Below are 22,464 nucleotides of genomic sequence, written 5' to 3'. Positions count from 1 at the left end.
AAGGATTTTGTGAGGATGAGCACGATACTTTATGGTTTGAGGACCGCGTTTATGTGCCCAATGATCCAGAGATCAGGAAGTTGATTCTGCAAGAGGCCCATGATTCGCCATACTCGATTCACCCAGGAAATACCTAGATGTATTTGGATTTGAAAGACACACTCTGGTGGACTGGAATGAAGACAGATATTGCGGAATATGTAGCAGTTTGTGATGTATGTCAGAGAGTGAAGGCAGAACATCAGAAGCCAGCAGGATTGTTACAGCCATTCCTGATACCCGAATGGAAGTGGGATAAGCTAGGCATGAATTTTATCATGGGATTGCCCAGGACTCGTTCAGGTTATGACTCGATTTGGGTTGTAGTTGATCGTTTGACGAAGGTAGCTCATTTCATGCCAATGAAGACCACTTACACCAGTGCTAAGTTGGCAAAGATATACATGACCAGGATCGTATGTCTGCATGGAGTTCCGAGGAGCATTGTATCAGATAGGGGAACCCAGTTTACCACAAAGTTCTAGAATCAATTGCATGAAACTTTGGGTACCAGGCTAGAGTTCAGTACATTCTTTCATCCCCAGACAGATGGACAGACCGAGAGAGTCAATCAGATTTTGGAGGATATGCTGAGAGCTTGTGCGCTAGATTATTGATGTAGTTGGGACGACAATTTGCCATATGCAGAGTTCTCTTACAACAATAGTTACCAATCCAGTTTGAAGATGGCCCCTTTCGAAGCCTTTACAGAAGGAGGTGTAAGATCCCGTTGTTGTGGGATGAAGTTGGAGATCACCAATTGTTTGGACCAGATTTGATTAAGGAGTCTGAACAGAAGGTGAAGTTGATTCGCGATAGGCTCAAGGTAGCCCAGTCCAGACAGAAGAGCTATGCAGATTCTAAACGCAAGGAGAAAGTATACGAAGTCGGAGATGGAGTTTATCTTCGCGTATCTCCACTTTGAGGAGTTAAGCGCTTTGGAATTAAGGGAAAGTTAGGGCCAAGTTTTGTGGGACCACACAAAGTTTTGGAGCGCATGGGCGAAGTTGCTGAAAAATTGGAATTTCCTGAAGGATTGTCAGGAGTTCACGATGTGTTCCACGTTTCCCAGTTAAAGAAGTGCTGCGCAGAGATGGCTGATATACCGTTGAAAGATACAGTGCCACTGGAAGCGATTCAGTTGGAGAGTGATTTAACCTATGAGGAGAAACGAGTCAAAATTCTCGAGCATGCCAGCCGAGTCACCCGCAGCAAGGTTATCAAGTTTTGTAAAGTTCAGTGGAGCCACCACACCGAGGATGAAGCCACCTGGGAGCGAGAGGAAGATCTGCTGAAGGACCACCCTCATCTATTTCCTAGGCAACCCGAATCTCGAGGGCGAGATTCATCTTAAGGGGGGTAGGTTTGTAACATCCCAAATTTTCAATTTGGAATGTTATACATTAGATCATCATTGCATATCATATTTTATTGCTTTTGGCCTCATCCAGAAATTCTAAGCAACTTAAGGACCCACAGAGAGAGTTGGGGATTTGGTTATTTTCATATTTGAGTTTTCTCAAATTTTGAAAATAAGATCATTTGATTTTATTTATTTTATCTTCAATTATTTCTATTATAAAAATATGAGAGAGGGAATAAAATGACTTTGCCAAAATAAAGGAATATTGAGGATTTGATAAAAAAATCACTCAGATTTTATTTCGGTGTTTTGGCTATTTTATTTGAATTTAGGAAAATTGCATGTTTTTCAAAACTGCATATTAGGGCCAAGAAAATGTTCATGTGGTTCTAAATATTTTATTTAGATGGTGAAAATTTATTTTGGCATTTTTAGAATTTTATTTATTTTCTAGAATTGTTCTTAGTTTCGGAGGAATTTATTAAAGAAAAAAACTCCCGTGCGCCCGACTGGGCCGAAGGCCCAGCCGAGCCGGCCAGCGCCGCCGCTGTCTCCCGCACTAGATCGGGATCGGAGTCCCGATCGCCACCGCCGCCTGAGTCCGGAAGGACCACGCCTCCCCGCCCCCTCCCGAAAGCCACCACCCCCCCCTTTAAAAGCCGACCCGGGGCCCCCTGGAGCCCCAAAGCCGGAGGATCATCATCGATGACACTGACTCGGACCCAGACAATAGCGATGATGACTATGTTGATGAAGCTGGAGGAGATATCATGGAGTCTCCATCGGAGCAGTTTTTCTAGTCGACCACCGTAATAGTAGTAGTATTCCCCCATGTATCTAGTATAGTCCGAGCACTTTTGTAATGATAGTTAGACCATTGTATGCCCTTGTTTGAATTGAATGAAGTGATATTGTTTGCATTTGTCTCATGTGCATATGGGTAGTGTTTTCTCTCTAGACCTCATTCTATTCTATTTTTCTCATCTTTTCTAAGACCCTCAGATGCCTCCGAGACGTGACAACGGATTTGCCTTCCCACCGGAGCTCACTCAGTTGATCCAGTAGCCGAATGCATTGATGTAGTTATAGTCTAGAATCAGAATCAGGGGAACAACAACAACAACAACAACAACCCACCACCTCCACCACCTGTTGATCACTTAACCCGTTTCCTTAGACTGAATCCACCGGTGTTCTCCAGTAGCACTGAGCCGATAGTTGCAGATGATTGGCTCCGCACGACAGGAAGGGAGTTGACCACTACAGGATGCACAGATGCGGAAAAGGTGCGTTTTGCCGCACATCATCTTGATGGACCCGCAACATCATGGTGGGAGAATTTCACAGCCACTTATCCTATCGACCGGGTCACATGGGATCGGTTTCAGCAGGCTTTCCATACTTCCCATGTTTCTGCAGGAGCTATGGCCATGAAGAAGCGTGAGTTTCACAACTTGCGCCAAGGAGGACGTACTGTAGATCAGTATGTGCATGACTTTAGTAAATTAGCACGTTATGCCCCAGGTGACGTTGCTACGGATGCAGCTAAGCAGGAGAAGTTTCTAGAAGGACTGAATGACGAGCAGAGCTTGCAGTTGATGGTAGCAACTTTCAACAGCTACCGGGAGTTGGTAGATCATGCTCTCATGATTGAAGGGAAGCAGCAGCAGATTGACAACCGCAAGAGGAAGTTTGGACAAGGGAAGTACAATTCTGGAGCTCAGCAGAAGCCACGTTTTACCCCGAAATCGGGAGGACATTTTCAGCATACCCATGGAGGAGGGAGCTCGCATAATCATAGTGGCTCCAAGAATGGTAAGGGCAATGGAGGAAGCAACGGTCAGAACCGTACCAACCCATCAACACCAGCCAAGAGAGATCTGAGCCAAGTCACTTGTTATAAGTTTTAGAAGACTGGACATTATGCCAATGAATGTCCTGAAGCCCAGAATGGAAATGGCAATGGAAGCTCTGGGAAGATGCCGAACCCTTTCAACAGGGGACAGGTGAACCAGGTTAACATGGAGGAGGTTGAAGCCTAGCCAGATTTTTGGTTAAGTCATTTACTGCACTCGTTTTTTTTATACTGGTGCATTGCATTCATACATATCAAGGGGATTTGTGGATAAGTATAAATTTCCCACCAAGGTTCTTAGAACACCTATGTTAGTAAGCTCACCAGGAACGGAGTATATGGCCAGTCGAGGATGTTTTCAATTGCCATTCAGTATAGGTAGGCATGTTTTCCCCTCAGATTTAATCATTTTGGAATCGCAAGGTTTGGATGTGATTCTGGGTATGGATTGGCTATCGATGTATGGAGGAAACATCGATTGCCCCAGTAAGTCGATTTTGCTTACCAGCCCGGAAGGGAGAAGGATCAAGTATGTATTAGGACATGAGCCGAAGAGGACACAAGTAAATTCCTTATCAGGAGTTGTGCAGGAGGAAGTACTAGTGGTGAAGGATTTCCCTAATGTATTTCCAGAGGAGTTGCCAGGCATGCCACCAGATAGAGACATTGAGTTTTTGATTGAGCTTTTGCCAGGCACAGGGCCGATATCTAAGAGACCGTACAGTATGCCCGCACAAGATCTGGAGGAAATTAAGAAGCGGATTAAGGAGTTACTGGATAAAGGCTATATTCGCACAAGTTCTTCACCTTGGGGATCGCCAGTGCTTCTAGTGGAGAAGAAGGATGGATCATTGAGGATGGTTTTTGATTATCGAGGATTGAATGAAGTAACAATCAAGAACAAGTACCCGTTGCCGGTGATCAACGATTTGTTAGACCAATTGCAAGGAGCTAAGGTATTTTCCAAGATAGATCTGTGATCAGGATACCATCAGTTGAAGATTCGAGAGCAGGATATACCTAAGACGGCTTTTACCACCAGGTACGGGCTGTATGAGTATACTGTTATGTCATTTGGTGTGACTAACGCACCTGCACATTTCATGAACATGATGAACAAGGTGTTTATGGAGTTTCTGGATAAGTTCGTCGTGGTGTTCATTGATCATATTTTGGTATATTCAAAGAATGAAGAAGAGCATAAGGAGCATTTGCGTTTGGTACTGGAGAAGCTCTGAGAACATCAGTTATACGCCAAGTTCAGCAAATGTGAGTTTTGGTTGAAGGAAGTTGGATTCCTCGGACATGTTATATCTGGAGAAGGAATAGCAGTAGATCCCCCCAAAGTTGTCACTGTTACAAATTGGGTAGCACCAACGACAGTTGGAGAGATCCGGAGTTTTTCTTGGACTTGCAGGATACTACCAGAGGTTCATTGAGAATTTCTCGAAGATTGCGAAGCCCATGACCGAGTTGTTGAAGAAGGACACCAAGTTTAAATGGACTGAGGAATGTGAGGCCGGTTTCCAGGAGTTGAATAAACGTTTGGTTACATAGCCAGTTTTATTTCTGCCAGATCAGCGCAAGGATTACGAGGTGTATTGCGACGCTTCACATCGAGGACTTGGAGCGGTGCTTATGCAGGAGGGAAGAGTTGTTTCGTATGCCTCATGACAGCTTAAGCCCCATGAGTTGAATTATGCTACACATGACTTGGAGTTAGCAGCCGTAGTGCACGCATTGAAGACTTGGAGACATTTCCTCATCGGAACCATTGTGAGGTGTACACGGATCACAAGAGTTTGAAGTACATCTTCACACAGAATGAGTTGAATCTCAGACAAAGGAGATGGTTGGAGGTCATCAAGGATTATGATATGAGATTGCATTATCATCCCGAAAAGGCTAACGTAGTAGCTGACGCGTTGAGCCGCAAGAGCCATGTCAACACAGTCTTGACCGGAGCATTACCTAAGGAGTTAGCCGAGGATGTTCGTGAACTATGTTTGGAGATAGTTCAGAGAGGCTATGTAGCAGCATTGGAGATTCAGTTGACTTTGATGGAGAAGATCAGAGAAGCTCAGAAGAATGACAAGGAGATTGCTTCTATAAAGGAGAAGATGAGCAAAGGAAAAGCTAAAGGATTTTATGAGGATGAGCACGATACTTTATGGTTTGAGGACCGCATTTATGTGCCCAATGATCCGGAGATCAGGAAGTTGATTCTGCAAGAGGCCCATGATTCGCCGTACTCGATTCACCCAGGAAATACCTAGATGTATTTGGATTTGAAAGACACACTCTGGTGGACCGGAATGAAGACAGATATTGCGAAATATGTAGCAGTTTGTGATGTATGTCAGAGAGTGAAGGCAGAACATCAGAAGCCAGCAGGATTGTTATAGCCATTCCCGATACCCGAATGGAAGTGGGATAAGCTAGGCATGAATTTTATCATGGGATTGCCCAGGACTCGTTCAGGCTATGACTCGATTTGGGTTGTAGTTGTTCGTTTGACGAAGGTAGCTCATTTCATGCCAATGAAGACCACTTACACCAGTGCTAAGTTGGCAAAGATATACATGACCAGGATCATATGTCTGCATGGAGTTACGAGGAGCATTGTATCAGATAGGGGAACCCAGTTTACCACAAAGTTCTAGAATCAATTGCATGAAACTTTGGGTACCAGGCTAGAGTTCATTACATTCTTTCATCCCCAGACAGATGGACAGACCGAGAGAGTCAATCAGATTTTGGAGGATATGCTGAGAGCTTGTGCGCTAGATTATGGATGTAGTTGGGAGGACAATTTGCCATATGCAGAGTTCTCTTACAACAACAGTTACCAATCCAGTTTGAAGATGGCCCCTTTCGAAGCCTTTACGGAAGGAGGTGTAAGACCCCGTTGTTGTGGGATGAAGTTGGAGATCACCAATTGTTTGGACCAGATTTGATTAAGGAGTCTGAACAGAAGGTGAAGTTGATTCGCGATAGGCTCAAGGTAGCCCAGTCCAGACAGAAGAGCTATGCAGATTCTAAACGCAAGGAGACAGTATACAAAGTCGGAGACGGAGTTTATCTTCGCGTATCTCCACTTTGAGGAGTTAAGCGCTTTGGAGTTAAGGGAAAGTTAGGGCCAAGTTTTGTGGGACCACACAAAGTTTTGGAGCGCATGGGCGAAGTTGCTTACAAATTGGAATTGCCCGAAGGATTGTCAGGAGTTCACGATGTGTTCCACGTTTCCCAGTTAAAGAAGTGCCGCGCAGAGATGGCTGATATACCGCTGAAAGATATAGTGTCGCTGGAAGCGATTCAGTTGGATAGTGATTTAACCTACGAGGAGAAACGAGTCAAAATTCTGGAGCATGCTAGCCGAGTCACCCGCAACAAGGTTATCAAGTTTTGTAAAGTTCAGTGGAGCCACCACACCGAGGATGAAGCCACCTGGGAGCGAGAGGAAGATCTTCTGAAGGACCACCCTCACCTATTTCCTAGCCAACCCGAATCTCAAGGGCGAGATTCATCTTAAGGGGGGTAGGTTTGTAACATCCCAAATTTTCAATTTGGAATGTTATACATTAGATCATCATTGCATATCATATTTTATTGCGTTTCACCTCATCTAGAAATACTAAGCAACTCAAGGACCCACAGAGAGAGTTGGGGATTTGGTTATTTTCATATTTGAGTTTTCTCAAATTTGAAAATAAGATCATTTGGTTTTATTTATTTTATCTTCAATTATTTCTATTATAAAAATATGAGAGAGGGAATAAAATGACTTTGCCAAAATAAAGGAACATTGAGGATTTGATAAAAAAAATCAAATCAGATTTTATTTCGGTGTTTTGGCTATTTTATTTGAATTTAGGAAAATAGTATGTTTTTCAAAACTGCATATTAGGGCCAAGAAAATGTTCATCTGGTTCTAAATATTTTATTTAGATGGTGAAAAATTATTTTGGCATTTTTAGAATTTTATTTCATTTTCTAGAATTTTTCTTAGTTTCGGAGGAATTTATTAAAGAAAAAAACTCCCGTGCGCCCGACTGGGCCGAAGGCCCAGCCGAGCCGGCCAGCGCCGCCGCAGTCTCCCGCACCGGATCGGGACCGGAGTCCCGATCGCCGCCGCCGCCTAAGTCCGGGAGGACCACGTCTCCCCGCCCCCTCCCGAAAGCCACCACCGCCCCCCCCTTTAAAAGCCGACCCGGGGCCCCCTGGAGCCCCAAAGCCGTTCGACGCCGCCGCCGTTCGCCGCCGCCGCCGCCCGCCGCCGCCAAGCCGCCTCCCGCCGCCGCCCGGAGCCCCGCCGCCCACCGAAGCCCCACCATAGCCGCCGGACTTCAGCGGAGACCCGAACGAGGTAGCTGCCCGCCGCCGCCCTGTTTTTCTAAGAAAACCGATTCTGTTTTTTTTAGAAAACCCTAGGTTTATAATTTTTTAGATCGGTTTATTTTATTTTTTTTCGGTTTATTTATTTAGCAGCGTTTGCTCGTTCTTTCGTTTTAACGGACGAGTTCACCGATTAGTTGCAGTTAACGAACGTCCGTTCGTTAAACTGTTCATTAGTTTTTCTTTTTCTCGGATTTTCCGTGATAATTCCAGATTGCGATTTTTTCTGATTTGAATTTTGTTCTAGTATAACTTTTCGCTCGTTTATCGGAATCAGGAGATTCAAGCGCCTAGAGTTTCAACTCGAAACCCTCTTTCTGTTTAACCAACTTAATCAAGTTTTTTCTTCTGTAAAATTTGACTTAGGTCCAGATTAGTAAACGAAGCTTGTTTCTTTCGCCGTTTGTGTTTTGTTGTTTTGTATGATTTGATTCTTTTTTTAAACCGGAGTTCTTAAGTTGAACTTTCTGGTTAAATCTCTTATTTGAGTTTTACCCGTGCATTAGATGAGTACCTATTGTATGCTTGTTTGTTTGTTTGCGATAGAGTACCCGGAGTGCGCCACTTGCTACTTCGAATCTCTAGGTTTCATGGATCATCAGCAAGGCAAGTAACACTTTGATCATACCTGTTTACTACCCAGTTTTATTGCTTTAGATCAATCCTCAAGCAATTGCATGATTAGGATCTGATTAATATGTGGGTTTTGGGATGTAGATGAAGTAGTACCTATTACCTGTTTTATTATGAAACCCTTGGGAGTTACTTCTATGTTTGCTTATTATGCCATGCTATGCTAGTAGACGTGGATTTGGTGAGTGTATCCATGACAGATGTGAGATTGTTATTTAATGGTTTATTTAAGGTGGCAACTTTAATACACATCTGGGTGGATTGAGGCACCTGGGTATTCCAGCGATTGCCTGTGTTTCTTTATGGACCGCCACCCAGGCTCAAAGGGATCATGAGATTATTAATGCTAGAAACTTCTGTGTGCAGCCACAAGCTACTATGGGCTCTAGCATAGTTGATTAAGTCGCGCGAACTCTTATAGTGGTAGACTAGCAGATGTAGGGGAAAGTAGGTGTAACTGTCTACCCGATCGTAAGTTGCTAGCGCTTCTGAAAAACTATGTCTCGGTCATCCGTTTCTCAAACACCATGTAGTGCGAGAAATCCAACGGAGGAGATTGAGTTTTGTGGGGAAAAGTGAGCAAGACTCTGCAGAGTGTATAAACTAATCATGGTTAGCCATGTCCCCGGTTATGGACGTTTTGAGTATCTAGTTCTTGGATTATCATGTGAATCTCATCATGTTACTTTAATTTAAATTGTTGGGTTTAATGATAATGCTTAATTGGGATTGAGAGGATGTCTATCTTCTCAATGTTTAACAACCACCATGATAGTTAAATAAAATTTATTCCTTTGCAGTAGGAAAAATTGGCTTTATGCAAAATTGTAACCATAGAGCTTTCCACCAGCCATATATGCATGTAGTATAGCATATTTCTGTTCATTACTATCTATGTGTTACATTGCCACCATATTCCATGTGCTGACCCGTTTTCGGGCTGCAACGTTCATGTTGCAGACTTTGCAGACGAGGAGTAAGGTACCTTAGGTCATGGTTCTGTACTAAGTGATGTTGTTGGAGTTGATGGACTCACTTATCTTCCAAGCCTTCCCCTGTTATTAGATTGCCTTAAGCCATATTTATTGTAATAAGTTCTCTTTTGAGACATTCGATGTAATAAGTGTGTGATTGCTACTCTGTTATAAATCCTTCAAGTACTGTGCATGTCAGCATTACTGATCCAGGGATGACACTAAAGCACAGAGATCAGACTGTTTGAGGAAAAGTGCAGCAATGCATTTTTGGGTTTTGGAATAATAGATCTGAAATAAAAGTGAATACAAAATAGATCGGGAAGGCAAATATGATAAAGAATAGACCCGGCGGCCGTAGATTTCACTAGTGGCTTCTCTCGAGAAATGTAGCATATGGTGGGTAAACAAATTACTGTTGGGCAATTGATAGAATATCAAATAATTGTGACGATATCCAGGCAATGGTCATTATATAGGCATCACATCCAAGATTAGTAGACCGACTCCTACCAGCATCTACTATTATTACTCCACACATCGACTGCTATACAACACGCATCTAGTGTATTAAGTTCATGGAGAATCGGAGTAATGCAATAAGAACGATGACATGATGTAGACAAGATCTATTTATGTAGGAATAGACCCCATCTTGTTATCCTTACTAGCAACGATACATACGTGTCCTGTCCTCTTCTGTCACTGGGATTGAGCACCGTAAGATTGAACCCATCACAAAGCACCTCTTCCCATGGCAAGAAAAATTGATCTAGTTGGCCTAACTAAACCGAAGATTTAATGAAGAAATAAGAGATCAAAATAAGACTTAACTTTCATGGATAAAATAGACCTGATCATAAACTCAAAGTTCATCGGATCCCAACAAACACACTGCGAAAAGAGTTACATCAAATAGATCTCCAAGAGACCATTGTATTGAGAATCAGAGAGAGAGAGAGAGAGAGAGAGAGAGAGAGAGAGAGAGACAGAGGAAGCCATCTAGCTACTAACTACGGACCCGAAGGTCTACAATGAACTACTCACGCATCATCGGAGAGGCAGCAATAAGGATGACGAACCCCTCCGTGATGGTGTCTAGATTGGATCTGGTGTTTCTGGAACTTGCGGCAGATAGAATTGTTTTTCAATGACTCCCTTAGGCTTTTTGTATTTTCAGGGTATTTATAGAGCAAAGAGGCGGTGCGGGAGGCGGCCGAGGTGGGCACAACCCACCTCGGCGCTAGGGCCCCAGGCGCGCCCAGGTGGGTTATGCTCCCCTCGTGGCCCCCCTTTGGTACTTCTTCGGCCAAACGTGTGTCTTCTGGTCCAGGAAATATCTCCACAAAGTTTCGCCGCGTCTAGACTTTGTTTGGTATTGATTTTGTGCGAAGTAAAAAAACAAGCAAAAAACAACAACTGGCACTGGGAACTATGTCAATAGGTTAGTCCCAAAAAATGATATAAAGTTGCTATAAAATGATTGTAACACATCCAAGATTGATAATATAACAGCATGACACAATAAAAAATTATAGATACGTTGGAGACTTATCACACGCGCGCGCGAGAGAGAGATAGATAGATAGAGAGAGAGAGAGAGAGAGAGAGGAAGCCATCTAGCTACTAACTACAGACCCGAAGGTCTACAATGAACTACTCACACATCATCGGAGAGGCAACAATGAGGATGACGAACCCCTCCGTGATGGTATCTAGATTGGATCTGGTGTTTCTGGAACTTGCGGCGGCTGGAATTGTGTTTCGACGACTCCCCTAGGATTTTTGTATTTTTAGGGTATTTATAGAGCAAAGAGGCGGTGCGGGAGGCGGCCGAGGTGGGCACAACCCACCTCGGCGCTAGGGCCCCAGGCGTGCCCAGGTGGGTTATGCTCCCCTCGTGGCCCCCCTTTGGTACTTCTTTGGCCAAACGTGTGTCTTCTGGTCCAGGAAATATCTCCACAAAGTTTCACCGCGTCTAGACTTTGTTTGGTATTGATTTTGTGCGAAGTAAAAAAACAAGCAAAAAACAACAACTGGCACTGGGAACTATGTCAATAGGTTAGTCCCAAAAAATGATATAAAGTTGCTATAAAATGATTGTAAAACATCCAAGATTGATAATATAACAGCATGGAACAATAAAAAATTATAGATACGTTGGAGACTTATCGCGCGCGCACGCTCGCGAGAGAGAGAGAGAGAGAGAGAGAGAGAGAGAGATCCCGAGATGAAACCGAGAGAGAGAGTGGGCGCATGTGTGATACCTGATGCGGATTCAAATTTTTGAACCGGTGATCATAGCATCAGCAAATCATATATAAAGGCTATTCAATGTTAGTTTTGCTTTTGAACATACAATATACTCCCTGTGATCCTTTTTAGTTTACATATAAGTTTTGTGTGTAGTCGAAGCATTTGTACTTTTATAAAACTTATAGAAAAAAGTATAAACATTGAAGAACACCCAATCAATATTTTTACATTCGTATGTACTCCTAGATTTGTATTCAAACAGAAATGGTTTCTGATTTGTATTCAAACACGTGAATGTTTGTTCTCGCGCATGCTCTAACTACTAGGATTTCACCCCCGATAGCTAGTTTGATACTAACTTTTCTTTGAAGCTCCCTATCCAGTAGTAGTAGGAGTAGTAGTACTAGTGGAGTACTGACAACATCTGCAGTAGAGTATGGAGTGCTCCTAGTACTAGTATTACTAGTAGTATGCTACTAGTAACACTCGGCCGGCCACAAACTCTCAACAAATTTCTTGGAATCCGTGGTACAATCTCCCCATCCAGCCATCCACGTCTCTCTTCTAGTAGTAAATTAAGCCAACGCGGGCGGGGGAGGTGGAATGTCATGGTACATAAATAGGGGTGTATGATTCCCCATGACTTGTGCATGGACAGGCAAGCCTCCGGCGCGACAGCATTAAAGCAAGCAGCACCAAGTATCCAAGACAAGAATGAGGCAGCAGAAGAGATAGCACTTTGAGAAATCAAAGGGCAGATTAAGAATTCCGAGACAAGCCAAAGGAACAAGATATCACTAAGGGAAAAACCTCCCCTGCCGGGCAGGTGAGCCTGGTCATAGTGAGGCCACCCCAAGGAAAAGTCCCAAGACCTCCACGGTAAGGGTTGTGGGGACGCTGATGGCCTACTTCCCCTCCAAGGCTCCATCGCTCCACCTCACAGCGATGCAAGCCACTTATCGGTGCGATGTCGAGCCCCCAAGTTATTACGTGGCTGTCATTTGGCACGTTGCAGACATTCTGAGGAATATCACCTCTAAATGACACCCGTCCGGAGGCGTGTAATGCAGGCAGACAAGAAGATGACTAAAACGGCACGAGAAGGCTTGCCGGGCTACATCCACGACATGACACTAAGCGGTGCAGTTAATGCACCTTGTCTTGTCTGTAGAGTTAGGTATGATAACAGTGTGGCTATCTAATCACTTGATAATGACCGTTTTGCCATTATGGTAACCCGTTGACCTATAAAAGGAGGATCATGACAGCCTTAGAAAGGATTCAGACCCTTGTACACACTTATGCGCGTAGCTGCTCACCTCGAGGCGACCTTGCCGGGCTTGAGCGCTACGTCTCCACCCCGGTCCTCTCATCAAACCACCAAAGCAGGAGCAGGGTTTTACACCTCATGGCGGCCCGAACCTGGGTAGAAAACTAACAACGTCATCACTGCCGTGCTATTCATGGCCTCTGCTCTTTGCGCAATGTGCCCTTCCCCCATGCCGAACAATAAGGGGCCAACAACCCAATAGGTGATCATGTTGAACCACAACATCTATCGCGTGCCTGGGAGGGGGGAGCTCTTGCGTGAACCTGAGGTCGTCAACAGCGCGTCAAGATACACCAGCATTGGCATCAACATTTGCATCATCAGTGGCTCCTAAGGAGAAGGGTGATGCCGCTCCCCCATTCCGTCTTGCCCAGGCCCTGTCGCCCATGCCAACCGTAACCGGGGCAACGGAGGAAACGGGAGGCGGCGGTGCGACGAACCTGAGCCGCTCAGGCGGCGCGTCCTCCGCACTGCCCCTATCCGCATGAGAAAGGCGAGGCGCGCGACAACACTTTCCTGCTGGCGGGTTCCCGCCAAGCATGCCAGGAGACTGAGAGAATCGCTAAGGCTAGCGAAAAACATGGTATGGCCTCCTCCTCCTTCGCTTTTATTTGTAGATGATCGAGCCGCACATGGGGTAACGTTTTCAACATCGATTAGCCCATGCAGAACTCAGTTCAGCACTTACCCCTCCAAGGGAAAGTCCCGAGGGAAGCGCTGGTGCAAATCCATTGGTTGACGCCCTAGCAAGCACGCTCCGGCAGGGCTGTCCGCGCCAGCGTGACTTTTTATGCCCATGGCGCGATATCGTCGACAACAAAGGGAGAGAGTAAAAAGGAATCAACCATCCCTTTTCGTCGTGCATTATCGCCCGCAAATATTTGATTAGCCCCTCAAGCCCTTGCCTAGGGTAGGCATGCAACTAACAAACTACCAAGTCTCTTTCTTGCACAAGTTTTTGTTGTTAACCTTTGCAGACATGAGGCAACACGCAAATGCCGTCCCCTCGGGATATGCAGACGTGGTGAACGATCGCTGTTAAAAGGTAAGGTAATCGTGAATGAAAGCTAAGTCAACGTGTTCACTGCTTCTTTCTCTCCGAAGTCCGCATTTGCTTATCCCTTGGATAACCAGGGTGTTCCGTATGGAGAAATCTTTCATGAGATGGCACCTTGCTGGATTTGTCTGCGCCCCCACTCTTTTTCGAGACTGCTCAGAGAGTAGGCGGCTGCATCAAAGACGCCTAATGAAAAACGTGCCAGGGCGTGTCTTCGCCAGCTGAATGCTAAGGACCCATTCCTCGCAGCAATCGCGGCAACATGCTACTAGCGGGCAACTAAAACACACAAAAAGAAACTAACCATATGAACATCCATGGATTAAACACAAGAGGGATAGCATGCATTTGAAATTAATTAAACACCACTTCAGTGCGAGCAGAAGTAGTATGAGATCTAAACACAAGACATGCATAATGTTTTTTTATAGGGTAACACGGCGACGCGAATAATTCAGTGCGTGCTTGGGGGCCTTATGAAGCCCTGGGGATGGAGAGCACTTTGTCGGTAGAAGGGGCAACCTTCTCCTCGGCAGCGGGGACGTCAGCACCTGTCGACAGCCTCCTAAAGCCATTGGTGAGGTTGAAGTCCGGATGGCGGAAGGCGATGTTGTTCAAGACCATGAAGAGGGCATTTCAGGCAAGCTTTCAAGACTCGCCTGCAAAATGAGCAGCTCTTTCTTCCTCGTGTGTCTTCAGCCCTTCGATCAATCCGCCAAAGAAGAGCGCTAGCTTGACACTTGGGACCTCGTGCCTGCCAACCGAGAAGGCTGGGCTCTCCATGCCCATCTTGCGATCTGGGTAGTGAGGTGCTCAGCAATGTCGGCCAGGTTTTTGATCCAAAGATCGTGTTGTTGAACATGGTTCGCCAATTTGTCCTCAGCATCCTTTTGGAGGATCTTAGTATTTTCCAAAACCCTTATCAACTGCTTCTCATGAACCCCGACAGACTCGATCATGCTCTCCTACAACACCCATGATGCGGCTATATCTCCCACGTGTCGAAGCACGACTTAGAGGCATAACCGCATTGTGGTTTTGTCGCAAGAACGGTCATCTTCACACAATCCCATGTAACGAACAAGAATGGGATAAATAGTTGGCTTACAATTAGCACTTCACACAATGAACATATAATTCATACATCATTCAGAGTCCACACATAGTCCGACTACGGACGAAGCCAAAAGAAAAGAAGATAACCCCAAATGCTAGATCCCCCGATCGTCCGAACTGGGCTCCACTACTGATCAACATGAAACGAAACATAGCAATGACCAAGATCTTCGTTGAGCTCCCATCTGATCTCGGTTGCATCACCTGCACTGGTATCACCGGCACCTGCAACTATTGGTAGTATCTGGTGAGTCATGAGGACTCAGCAATCTCAAAACCCGTGAGATCAAGACTATTTAAGCTTATGGGTAGGAAGTGGTAATGACGTGGAGTTGCAGCAAGCACTAAGCAAATATGGTGGCTAAGATACGCAAATAAGAGCGAGAAGAGAAGCAACGGAACGGTCGAGAAGCTAGAAGTGATCAAGAAGTGATCCTGAAACTACTTATGCAAAATCATAACACAAAGACCGTGTTCACTTCCCAGACTCCACTGAAAAGAGACTATCACGGCTACACACGCGGTTGATGCGTTTTAATTAAGTCAAGTGTCAAGTTCTCTACAACTGGATATTAACAAATTCACATCTGCCACATAACCGCGGGCACGACTCTCAAAAGTTTATACCCTGCAGGGGTGTCCCAACTTAGCCCATCACAAGCTCTCACGGTCAATGAAGGATATTCCTTCTCCCAGGAAGACCCGATCAGTCTCGGAATCCCGGTTTACAAGACATTTCGACAATGGTAAAACAAGACCAGCAAAGCCACCCGATGTGCCGGCAAATCCCAATAGGAGCTGCACATATCTCGTTCTCACGGCACACCGGATGAACACTACGTACAACTAAAACCATACCTCAAGTTTCCCCGAGGTGGCGCCCAAGTGGCTCTAGTTCGGACCAATAATCAGAGGAGCACTAGCCTGGGGGGGTTAAAATAAAGATGACCCTCGGGCTCGCGAAAACCCAAGGGAAAAAGGCTTAGGTGGCAAATGGAAAAACCAAGGTTGGGCCTTGCTGGAGGAGTTTTATTCTAAGAGAACTGTCAAGGGGGTCCGATAAATCACCCAACCGCGTAAGGAACGCTAAATCAAGGAACATAACACCAGTATGACGGAAACTAGGGCGGCAAGAGAGGAACAAAACACCAGGCATAAGGTCGAGCCTTCCATCCTTTACCAAGTATATACGTGAATTAAATAAATAAGAGATATTGTGATATTCCAAAATATCCATGTTCCAACAAGGAACAAACTTCATCTTCACCTACAACTAGCAACGCTATAAGAGGGGCTGAGCAAAAGCGGTAACATAGCCAAACAATGATTTGCTAGGAAACGTGGGTTAGAGGCTTTACATGGCAATATTAGAGGCATGGTAAACAAGTGATAGGTAGCGCAACATAGCGATAGAACGAAGCAACTAGCAAGCAACTATAGAAGTGATATCGAGGGTAATGGTCATCTTGCCTAAAATCCCGCAAGGAAGAAGAACGAGTCCATGAAGAAGACAAACAGACATAGTCGAACGAATCCTCACAACTCCGGAATGAAACCACAGCTAACGAGAGAAGCAAAATAGAAAGAAGGAAACAACATGCATGGTAAACAACCATCACATAAACATGGCATGAGGCACAATCAAGTATGATGCATGTCCGGTTTAGTGAGTCATGGCATGGCAAGGTGAAGCAAACAACACTACAATTTAAGTGGAGCTCAATATGCAACGAGTTGCATATTGACAGAACACCATATCATTTATTTAGTTCTATCTCGTTTAGGTACCCAACAATATTAAATGTTATTAAACATGGAAAGGGGTGAAGCATAAGTAAACTAACTATTAAGGCAAGTTTAAATGAGGCCGGAAAAAACAAACAACAATTCTGGAAAATCCCCATGTCATTTAGCAATTTTAAAGCGACCAACAATTTTAAACATTTTAAATGTTGTTATCATGATGCGGATGACATATACAAGTTTTATGCAATTTTTATGAAAAAGTTGACATAAAGATGATAAGGAGCATTGGTCACCATGGCAGAACTAAATGGGTGCCACAGCAACGAAACTGAAAATTATGCCACAACAACATATCGGTTCCGGTAGCTCACGGAGATACCGGTGCAAAAGGAAATCGGCGTGAGCGTGTCATGCAAGGATGGTGGGGTGATCCCGGATTCCGGGTTCCCACGGGACGGCGACATGGCAAACGAGGAACGTGCACGAAGCAAACGGGCACGATGCAAACATACGGTTCATCTCATACAACATACATTCATCCACGGGTCATCGTCTCGGCGGTTATACCTTCGAAGCGTGCATTTTTGGGGCGGAACACGTTCGATGAAGGAAGTAGTGGTACACGGGCCGTAGTGGAAGTAGTCGTTCTCGCGACGGTAGTGGAAGTACTGGTTCACGGACGTCGTGGAAGTAGTCGTTCACGGCGAGGTAGAGGTACTCGTGATCTTGGCGACGGTAGTGGTACATCTCGTAGTGGACTTGGTGCATCCACGGTCTTCGGGCATAGTGGTACACGATGACGGTAGTCGAACTTGGCGATCCGGAGAGGGTACTTGCGAACAAACGCCAACGTGGTACTTGGTGTCTTGTGGAACTTTGTGCTCCAAAGAGGCAGCGAAACATAGTCGACCTTGCCGTTTCAGTGTTGTAGTCTTCCCGGTGTGGGGTCTTGGCGAAATCCACGAAGGCATCCTTGGGCATCCCTAGTTGCCGAGTCTTGACAGTGACAAGAGGGGCGATGAGGCCAGCAGGGCAGCAAGGTGGGTGGAGATCTTGTGCCTGCTGGCCGTGAAGGGGCAGCAAACAAAGATGGCTGGGTCGGGCATCATGGTTGAAGGACGGCGGCAGGACTTGACGCAGGGGAGGTCGAGGTTGCCAGCAGCATCGGCTGCAATGCGGCTAGCCTTCGGTCGTGAACAGCTCTGACGGCGGCCTGGTTCTGCAATGACTGGCGGCGAACGACAGAGGGCAGGCAAGGCGAAGCAGGAGAGGTCTCCGACGGGGCAGGAGATCAGTGGAATGCGGGCTCCTGGTGGAGCTCGTCGTCGACCGAGGTCACCGGCACGACGCGGCGAGGTGCGGGCGGCCGGCGCGAGGAGGTGGAGAGGCGCTGCGAGGAGAGAAGGGGAGTCACAGGATCGAGGGGAGGAAGAGAGATGGGGATCGAGCGAGCAGGGCTCTCACTGCTCTCTGTGTGTGTGCGTGGCGGCGGAAGGAGGATGGAGGGGATCGAGGAGGGAAGGCACTAGGGATTGAGAGAAGTAGAGATGAAGGGGACCGAACCAGGGGTGCTAGGGTTCGGGAGGAGGCTGGGCTTCAGGAGGTTAGATGGGCTGGCCTGGTCATTGGGCCAAAATAGGCTTCTGTCTTTTCTATTTACAGAAAAAAGAGAGAAAAGAAGAGGTTAGAGAAGGAGTATGGACTAGTGAAAGAAGTGGGTGTCTGGTAGGTCCATAAATGTTGAGAATTTCGGTGCAGCTCGGGAAAATGACGAAAGAATTTGATGGACAAAGTTTGAGGTCAAGAAGTGAGATAACAAGGGCATGGGGAATTATTTTGCAAGTGTGTCAAAGGTAATTCCACATCAATGGAATATTTTATAATAGTTCCCTAATATTGGGAGGATATGTTATAAAGAGTAGTCACCCTTCCCTCGATTTAAATGGATCGAAGATCCATACAATTTATTTAGATGAGTTTTTAAAATTAAATGATGTGATGGCATGATGCAATGCAAATGATGCAACAAACAAAACAAATCACACGACGAAACTCGGAGTAGCTGGAAGTCTTCTGGAGCGTCGGTCTTGGAGCGTTACAACACTCCACCACTACAAGAGGATCCCTTCCCGAGATCTAGGATGGCACCCGAGAGAAACGGAAGAGGAAGAGAGGAGGTAAAACTAAGTTGCTTCTTCGACAAAAGAGTGAAACCAAAGAACCTTGAAAGGTTGAAAAGTTGAAAGAAATAACACACCGGAGTTGAACACAATTGAGAGCACTGCGGTAGAAAATAGAAACAAGGAACACCATGTGAACCTTGGAGGTTGCAAAGCTATGAATGACGAGCACAATGGACAAGAAGGAATTGAAACCACTCTGATTGAAATGAGATAAACAAGGACAGCACTCCGGTTGAAAAGAGATGCAAGACTTGATAAGATGAAAAGAACCTGAAGAGATGACACAACACTCCGGTTAAATGCGTAAGCACGAAAAGAACATGATCCTCACAATTCGAGATGATGAGTGAAAAGAGCAACATCACAATGCCTCCGGAAGAAATAATTGAAGATAGATCATTGGAATAAAAGAATGGAGAAGAAAATGCCAACTTCTGCCACAAATGAGCTTGGAAGGTTATAACTGAGTTGTTGGAAAACCAACAATGAAACTAATAAGCTTGTAGTGGGCTTATGGAAAACTTCTCAAAATTGAGGTGAAATTCTGCCACTATGGAAACAAATAATATAATTGATAACACCGACAAAATGAACATTTTCTTCCACCAAGATGATAAAGAGATACCTTGGATCATTGATAAACACCACAATAGCAACATTCCTTAGGGTAGGCTTTAGGTGAAATATGACACAAGATAACTCCAATGAAGAGATTAATGGATTAAGAATACCTCATTCTTGACAACATGTGAATCACGAAACATGAATGGAAATTGTCAAGAATGATATAACACCACCTCAAAATATAAGGTAGAAAGAATTGCACTTTGGAAAGCAAGATGAAGAATACGTGAGCTCCTCAAAACAAAACATGTGTTGAGCACCATGTTTATTTTTAGAGTATAGCTTGGCTGATCTGAACTTCAAGAGAAATCTTGAAGAACAATTGAAGAATGAAAAGAATCCTTGACGAACCACCATGTAGAGCCTCCATGAAGAACTCCGGTAATAAAAGGATGATAAAAAGAAAGAAAAGTTGAAAACCCAGGGTGATGCCTTGCGATGATTCAGATGGAGCTTCACGACGAGATAATGCGGAAAACTTGGAACTCCGAAAAAGAAAAGATGAAGCATCTCGAACAGAGAAATGTGGCATGATGAACAACTCTGGAAAGAAGAAACTAGATCACTTGGAACAATAATAAGAATTACGTTATGCGTATCCTTCACCTATTTAAATTGATGACAAGCAACGGATTTGGCATACTACTTATTCTCGTAGAAAGGATTAAGAGGGATATAGCGTAAGCTTGAGAAGGTATTGATGGAACCACTGTTCGGATTTGGTGTGGCACCCCGGCACAGAGTGACCGGTTTATCTTGCATTGCCAGCCCAGAGACCTTGTCTTCTGGAAACACACAACACTATGGTACAGAAAAACAACCGCTTTATTCATGCTAGCGGAGCATAGTTTATATTACAACAGTTAGCGAGGCCAAGCGGCACAAACGGTGCAGCTGAACAATATGTACATTATTTACTGAACATAAAGGGGCCTCGAGCATGACAACTACTCGGCAGCGAAACAACGTCGTAGCGGGACTCCATAGCACAGGGACACCGATGTGGACACGGTCTAGACTAGGATAGCACTCCTTTCCAACGAGACTTTCCTGAAATCTGGCATGACACGCGAGGTCAGTACAATGAATGTACTTGCAAGATCACAATAAGCATAAACATAATGACAAATAATATCATGATATTTAACTATTTAAGCAACAATGCAACCATATATCCAACATGGTGTGACTATGCTCAACTAGTACTCGTTCCCCAGACTTGCTTATTGGACGTGATGAATTCCAGACCACAAACATATAATTTACAAAACACACCCGTGATCCTTACGGCGACAACAACCTGACCAACTCGTGGCCCGTGATCCTTACGGCGATCACAACCTGACCAAGTCGTGGCCCGTGATCCTTATGACGATCACAACTCGACCAACTCAAGGCCCGACTCAACACGATGGCCTCACTGCCATCCTCAGTACAAACTTAGTGTGCATATTTTATTAAGTGTTGACCCATGGTGTACCCTACTTTTGAGCGTGTCCGTAACCGTGGACTCGACTATCGATAGATTAAAAACACTCTGCAGAGGTTAGTACATTGTACCCACACTATGGAACCCATGGCCTCGCACTCCCATTCGGGTGGACCAACGACACTCCGATGAAACCATTTCATTGTCATGACACTCTCCTGGCCATTCCAACTCAGTCCCCATCGGGCTTGTCCAGGGTGGCCCCGTGTCTACCTCCAGTCACCTCGACCACCATCGTAGCCACGATCCACTCTGGATCCAGTACCAAAACTTAAATTAACAACAGGCTCACAAGGTTATGCTTGCCTACAGGGCCAGGGTACAGCACGCCCATAGACTTACCTAAATGGAGGCACCGGCCAGTGGAACGACAATGAAACACATTAAGGCCGTCCCATACCAGCAAATGTGGTTGCACTGGGAAAGACTCATTTCAGCGGCACCATGACCCGGTCAACAACATATTCAAGTTGAGTTTTTAATCAGGTTCAACTTAATGTGAAAATAACCAGTGTCATAATGCCATACTATGCATCACTTAAAATATGCATCACATAACCATGCAAACAACTGAATCAACCACGCTCCTACGGAGCCATCATCAACTCATGCTACTACGCTGGTTAAGATCACACCTCACTTACACCACAATCATTTCTAGCAATCTCATCATTTTTCATCATGCAAAAATAATAATTAAACTAATTATCAAACTCTGTGACCATATCATTTCTTCATTACTTGCAACTAAGTTCTCCTTAGCTTACCAACAAGATTCACTTCAAACATTCTATAGTTCAAGTATTTTAACATGACAAGCATTTAACAGAATATAATCATTATATAACTAATTTAAATGCATAAGTATTCATAAGTTCAAGTAGGAAAATCACAAATATTGAAGTGGCACTATGAAAATGTTACTGTGGCTTGCCTTAGCACTAATGAGGTTCACAAAGCTCCTGGTGATCCTCAAGACAAGCTGGCTCTTCTGAAAATAATCAAAACCACAAAAAGAAAACATCAAGAAACCTACTGAAAATTACCAAAAAATCTAGATAGCAAGGAAAAATCCCATATTTTGGGTGCTGTTAGATTTTTGGACACAGAACACAATGCAAAAAGAATCAATGCATTTGGACTTATAGGTAAAAAGTTATGGCCATTTGAAGATTCCTGGATTTTAAATGAATTTGAAATAAATAAACAGGGGGGTGACGTCGAAAGCGTAAACACTCGGGGCGGCACCACTCATACCGCTTCGTGCGCGTTATGAGTGGCTGACTAGCGGGCCCCGCTAGTCAGGCCGAAGGGAGGGGAGAGGGAAACAGAGGGAGGCGGCGCTTCGCCGGAGCTCATGCTGGCGGTGAGGCTTCTTGGAGTGAAACGAGAGGGAGGGACCGA

Source organism: Triticum aestivum, chromosome 3B, assembly GCF_018294505.1.
Source record: "Triticum aestivum cultivar Chinese Spring chromosome 3B, IWGSC CS RefSeq v2.1, whole genome shotgun sequence".
Classification (NCBI taxonomy): Eukaryota; Viridiplantae; Streptophyta; class Magnoliopsida; order Poales; family Poaceae; genus Triticum; species Triticum aestivum.
The sequence above is the reverse complement of the archived record's forward strand: the minus strand, read 5'-3'. Positions refer to the sequence as shown.